Below are 6,298 nucleotides of genomic sequence, written 5' to 3'. Positions count from 1 at the left end.
CACTGTAGAAGACAAAGGAGTGGGGGCTACAGAAGGTCTCCTGTGTGGGCTGGCTGAGTCTTGTTCCTACTGTAGTGAAGGCAGGGTCTCCAGGGTTTTCTCCACCAACAAATAATCTATTACCTCAGCTTCCATTTGCTGACCTGAGAAGGAGCCATGTATGCCCCACACCTGCACCTCAGGACAAGAGGGAAGTCCTCTGGCTCAGCCCTATTCCTTTCCTAGGCCAAAAGGGAGACTTTGTCAACCTTCTTCCCATTCCCCTACTCCCCCCACCCCACCCCCACCCCGTAACTACCTGCCTAGTTGTGCATGGAAGGCCAGCTGATTCTGTTTTGTTTTGTTTTGTTTTCCTTTTTAATTTGAATCTTGTTAACAATTCACTTTATCATCAGTAGAAAACAAAACAAACAAAACAAAGCAGCCATTTTAGACAATAACGTGCTAAATGCCCAATACCAGGGAAAACAGGTCCCCTCACTGGACTCTACTGGCAAACCCAGGTATGTCCTGAACTCTACAGTCACCATCTTGGATGGATGATGAAGCATTCAAGTAAACGGTGAGGAGTTCCAGGTGTGAGTTTCTGAGAGATACTGCCTCAGAGGAGACTCCGGAGCAGCCACGGCCCTCCAGTTCATCCAGTATCGCGTGGCCTTGGGCTTAACCAGCCATTTTCTTCTGAGAAGCTCTGATGATGTGTCAGCCTCAGGACTTAGTGGTTATAAAACATCTTCCATATTAACAAACACTTGAGCCACATGAACAAGATTCTCATCACTTCTCCAACTTCTTGTACTTGGCTTCCAGTTCTTTTGACTAAGCATCTTGCTTATAGGCTGCCTGCTCGAGAGCTGCCACCTGCTCCTCAATCACGTTGATCTGGTCAAGATACGGCTGTAGTTCAGCATATTTCTGGTTTAAGTCCTTCAGGTTTCTGCTGATGCTGATAGCAATATCTTTCATTTCAAGGTACTTCAAGCTTGTTAACTTATTCATATTTTCCAGGAGTTTGTAGTCTTCACTGGTGGCTGTCAGTTCCCCAGTCAAGTATGTGGCCATTTTGGAGAACATGTCCCGGCAGAGCTCATTGATGTCAGCTTCGGCAGGCTCCTTTGCTTCCTCGGCTGTCTCCACCGCAGCATTATCTGAAAGGCCAACTCCGTTCCCATGCTCAGGATCTAGGCTTTCGTTCCAGTGCCCTGACTGCGGCAGACAGGTCCACCAGCTCCTGCATTCAGACTTAGCCTCCCCACCACCAGCCACCGCATCTCCATCCTCGAGGCCAGGCCAGCTGATTCTTACAAGGCCCCCTCTGTGGGGGCTCCCAAGTGAAAGCCTGAGCTGTCCGGTCTCCTGTTCCCTTGTCTGTTTTTCCTTCTTGCTGACCTTTCTATGAGGACTCTTAGTTCTGTGTCAGGAGAGTTTTCTCTCTGGGGTGAATCTCTGAGAAAGAAAACAGGGTTAGGGGGAGAAAAAGCCTGCACACCAGAAGTCCCCCTCCAACTGAGTGCTGGGACAGTGGGAAGTCTTCCTCTATGGGAGGGGCTGGTAGGCGTGGCCGAGGAGTAAATGAAGCGTTATTACAGGTTTCCAGCCTTTGCCCTCTCTATGGTTGTCTCTTAACCCTCCGGTCCCTCAATTTCAGTAGCTATAAACTGAGCAGATTTCCCAAGGTGACTGAATTCTAGGCTTCATTAAGCAATTATACTTGATGAAGTAGTGGTCCCAGAGTATATATGCTTGTCAAAACCATCTAATATTTATTTGTGCATTTATTATATGGCCCAGTATATTTTTACAGGGCTGCAGATGGAACGCAGAACCCCGCGAATGCTAGGCAAGCACTCCACCACCAAAAGCGACCCAGCCTCTACATCCTGATTTTTAAAAATGTGAGTTTATGTAACCAAGTAAATCAGCCTTGCCACGTAGGGAGCACTCTTCGTCCCTGGTTTTCTGCCCAGGAAAAGAGAGAAGAGAATGGAATTCTAGAAGCAGAGAGGACTGCACGGGGAGGACATGCTGTCACAAGCTGTGTTGATTTCACAAGCAATGGACCTCCTACGTAGACTCAGTTATCCTCAGTGTTTCTTGGGGCTTGAACACTGGCCTGTCAGCTGCAGGGGAAATGGCTCTGTAATTGAATTGCCTGTATTAGCTTAGCTCTAACATCATAAGAACGGAGTACAAGACCGTGACCTGCAGGCTAGTTGCCCCTTGTCCCACAAGACTCTCCATCACCCCTGTATCCACAACCACTATCCCTTTGTCTTCCAGCCTTCCTGCTGAGCTATGCTCTGGTCCCTGAGCGGAGTGGCATGGTGACTATTGGATGCAGGCTGTCACTCTTAATGAAGCGTTGGTCCACAGAGGCAATCGTCTATCACAGCAGTCCCAGGATGATCCGTGAGCTGCATGTTAGAAATGCCTGACAAAGATGGGCTACAGCTCAATTAAAGAGAAACGTGTGTGTGCATGTGTGAGGGATGTACATGCGCACTCACACACCGGAGGCTAGAGAGTAGAGAGTACGAATCAAGTAAATCAAGTAAAAATGCTCCCAGAGGACGGGCCAGGAGCTAACAGCTTGCCTGAAAGACCATTGAGGTTAGACTATTTCTACCAAGTGGCTCCCAAACCTGGGGAAGCTTATAGGTTACTGTTTTCTCATTCTATGGAGTGATGGATGTAAATTTAATAAGCCATGTATGAGGATAATTTTAAACTCAATTTGGGACTATCCAGTCTAAGAAAATAGTTCAGGGTGCCAGCTCTTTTGCTTTACTTGGAGTTATAAGATTTCATGAGAGGGGTGGGGGATGGAGGTCAGGGGCAGAGCCCTCAATTGTCACACACAAGGCCCTACGCTGGGCCTTTAGGAAACCCAGAGGAAAAAAGGAGGGCAATAAGAAGGTGATGGTGTTTCCAGTGTGGCATTCCCTTCAAGACTCCAACAGGGAAGAGAAGGAGATGAGCCGAAGTTGTGACATCCAACCCCTAAGACAACTGTCGCTTGGCACTGAAGAGATGGTGGGCAGGTAAACTCCAGCTCCAAGGGATCTGGGACTCCCTTGTGTCCTCTTCAAGCATCTGCACAGATCTGGCACACACACAGTATACACATGTCACAAAAGAGATGCGTGTGCACATAGACACACACACATACATATGGTACACACACATAACACACACAGCACTCACACACCACATACATAGGGTGCACACACACACACACTCCACAGTGGGCCAACACTGACTAGTTCAGTGCAGGGTTCCATGTACTCAGGTCCTCTCTCCCCACCCAAATCACAAGAGGCCTGAGCAGACATAAAGGCAAGGGCTGGAGCTGACATCTCCCCTAATTTAAACTCTACTCACAAAGAGGCCAGAGAACAGAGGGAGGAGGGGTAGAAATCAAGTAAGTAAACGCCAGCCCTTCCAGTTGGTCAGAAGCCATTAGTCTGGCAGAGGATCCAATTAGAAACCGTTGAATTAGCATCGTAAAAGAGGAATGGAACAGGACGGGGCACAGCAGGGGAGGGACAGAAAAAGTGAGACAGGAGGCAGAGATCAATAGAGGATTACCATAAGATGTGCAAATGACAGGAGATCAGCAGAGAGATGCCTTCCACACAACAGGGCACCCAAGCCAGACACCCGTCATAAAATGTCCACACAGTTCCATGGTCTTCTCAGATCCCGTCTCAGGGCTGGACTATTTTGGAAGAGATTTCTCCCTTTTTGCTTGAAACTATAGACAAATGGGCAGCTTTCAGGCATTCGGGGGAGGGGGAGTGTTGGAAATTAATTGAAAAACACAAAAGGAGTGACCCTCTGCAGACAGTGCTGGGAGGTGCATTCTGTTTCCCGTGTGAAGCTACTTGAACAGATTGGAAATGCATTGGATTGCCACGTTGAGTCACACAGGCAGTAATAATTATTTAATGATGTGTACAGTGCTTGCCAATGCTAAGCCTTTCTTTCACTTTCTCATTTTAACAAACTTTCTCACTTTTTAAAGAAATTTAAAAATTTCTTATTTTCTTGTCCAGAGAGAGATTATGGTTCCCTCCCTTTCTCCTAAACTAGAAGATTTCAGGTCAATACTCTTAAAAGCCGAATCATTTGCCTGTGATTGCCACGAGCTTCTGACCCCCAGGGGTGGGGGGATAATATAGTGAAGAAGAAAATGGAAGTTGCCCTAAGTCAGGACAGCCAGGGCTCAGGGGCACACAAGGCACGAGACATCCATCTTCAGAGAGTAGAGGCTACTTGAGGCAGAGACAGTAGGCTCCCATTTATAGACCGGTGTGCAACGAGGATTGCCAGGTAAAATACAGGAAACCCAGGTAAGTTGGAATAGTTAGGGTCAACTAAAAATGATTTCTTGACTAGCCAGGCGTGGTGGCGGACTGAAATTCAGATTGAAGTGGGTGCTTCATATTGCTCTTTACTAACTGGTTGGAGATATGTACATATATATGTATATATAAAGAAATAACTAATCCATCAAGTCTCAGCCTCAGCACTCTATCAAGGGCTTGAACGTGGCTTGACATAAGTAATGTCTGCAAACATCTCCGTCAAGTGAGCAGAGGCAAACCTGCTTCACAGTTGAGGAAGCTGGGGGTTTAAGGGTTTAAGTAAATGACTCAGAGTCAAACTTGGAAGAAAGCCACGGGATGAGATCTACCCTAGGTCCAATCAACTTCCAGATGCCTACTTGTAGCCTCCTACAAGCCTGAAGCAGGCTGAGCCAAACCTTGACTTTGCTATACCACTAAGATCACCTAGGGTGGAGCCTGCCTCCCTGGATCACTCTATTGTTCAGCCATTGCCGCTGCTGCTCCCTGCTGGGAGTCTGCCTAGCTGTTCCAGAGTCTACATCTGATCCTACACGTGGTCACCTACAGCTTGGCGGGAATGGGCCTCCCCTCTCCCTTATAAAGTGTGTCCCCCATTAAAAATTTGAACCTTGAGCAGACTAGTTGTCTTGGTTCCATTATTTCTCTATCCGCCTAGATTCCCTCTTCTCTTCCAGTTCCAAGATGCCTCCCAGGCTTGAACCCGGACATGAGAGCCACAGGCCAGCCCCAACACCTATTGAAAAGCCAGGTGAAGGAGACTGAGAGCTGAAGTCCTTGCTTGAATGTCAGGTTAGGACAGACTCAGGTCTCAAGTCAAAAAGATGTCTCACTGAGGTAAGTTTTTCTTGTTCTTCCAAAGGACCCTGTTCAGTTCCCAGAAACCATGTTCTGTTGCTCACAACTATCAGGAATAATTAAAAATAATTAAAGCACCGGGCAGTGGTGGCGCACGGTTTTAATCCCAGCACTTGGGAGGCAGAGGCAGGCAGATCTCTGTGTGTTCAAGGCCAGCCTAGTCTATATAGCAAGCTCAAGACCAGCCAATGCTATACAATGAGACCCTGACTCAGCATAAATAAGTAAATAAATAAAGTTTTTGTTTTGTTTTTTAAAGAATGAAAAATTTAGCATTAGCTAGATGGAGGTCCACATCCTCACTTGATCACAAACCAACCTTCTGAGTCTAACTTCCTTCCATATAAAATCAGCATTATATAATGCCTACTTCACAAAATTACTGAGAGAAGTGAATGAAATAATTCATGCACGGTACTTAGCATAACTCAGGTATACTGCAGGCTCTTAATCAAGGTTGCTTATGCTACTGAGGTTGGACAAGCTCCGGCTTTTGCATATAATCACAGATCATCCTTACTTCCTGTACCTTCAGTTACACAGGATAGCCTCTGGAGATGTATGTGCACAGGTACGTAGCGTTTCTAAGAAATACATCTGTCAGATGGACAAACACACACTTCAAAGTCACAAGCCCCAGCCAGGAGGTAGCCAGACTTTAACATGGGTCGAGCTTTGTGGCACACTCAGGTGGGGAATATGTACAAAGAGTCTATCTATATTTCTGATAAAGTTCTGTGAAGCTGCTTAGGAGTGTGTAGTCTAGACCAGAGCTGCCAGGAGATACCAGGGTTTCCATAGCTTCTACCTTGATAATTTTTCTATTTAAATGTGACCACGGAAGCTCAATATTTAATATTAACATTTACAGGTCAGGATGAGAAAGCACAGCTCCTTCTGAACCTGTGAAAAGACTTGCTAACTTGCTTGGATTGGATATTAATGTGAAAAGCTAACAGCAGAAGAGGGAACTGTAAGTAACAGCTTTCACGGTTTCCATTTTTCTGCTAGCTCCATCTTTTATTGACTGATTGACGTGGCCTCAGGAGAGTCCACAAGCCACTCACATCATC

General features: G+C 46.5%; 1 pseudogene; it reads right to left on the bottom strand.

Annotated features, from left to right (window-relative positions):
* Positions 1-819: 819 nt before the first annotated feature.
* On the bottom strand, positions 820-1,147 carry LOC110303052 (annotated as a pseudogene).
* Between the last annotated feature and the right edge of the window lie 5,151 nt (positions 1,148-6,298).

Source organism: Mus caroli, chromosome 1, assembly GCF_900094665.2.
Source record: "Mus caroli chromosome 1, CAROLI_EIJ_v1.1, whole genome shotgun sequence".
Classification (NCBI taxonomy): Eukaryota; Metazoa; Chordata; class Mammalia; order Rodentia; family Muridae; genus Mus; species Mus caroli.
Note: the sequence above shows the minus strand (reverse complement) of the source record. Positions and strands in the feature narration are given on the sequence as shown.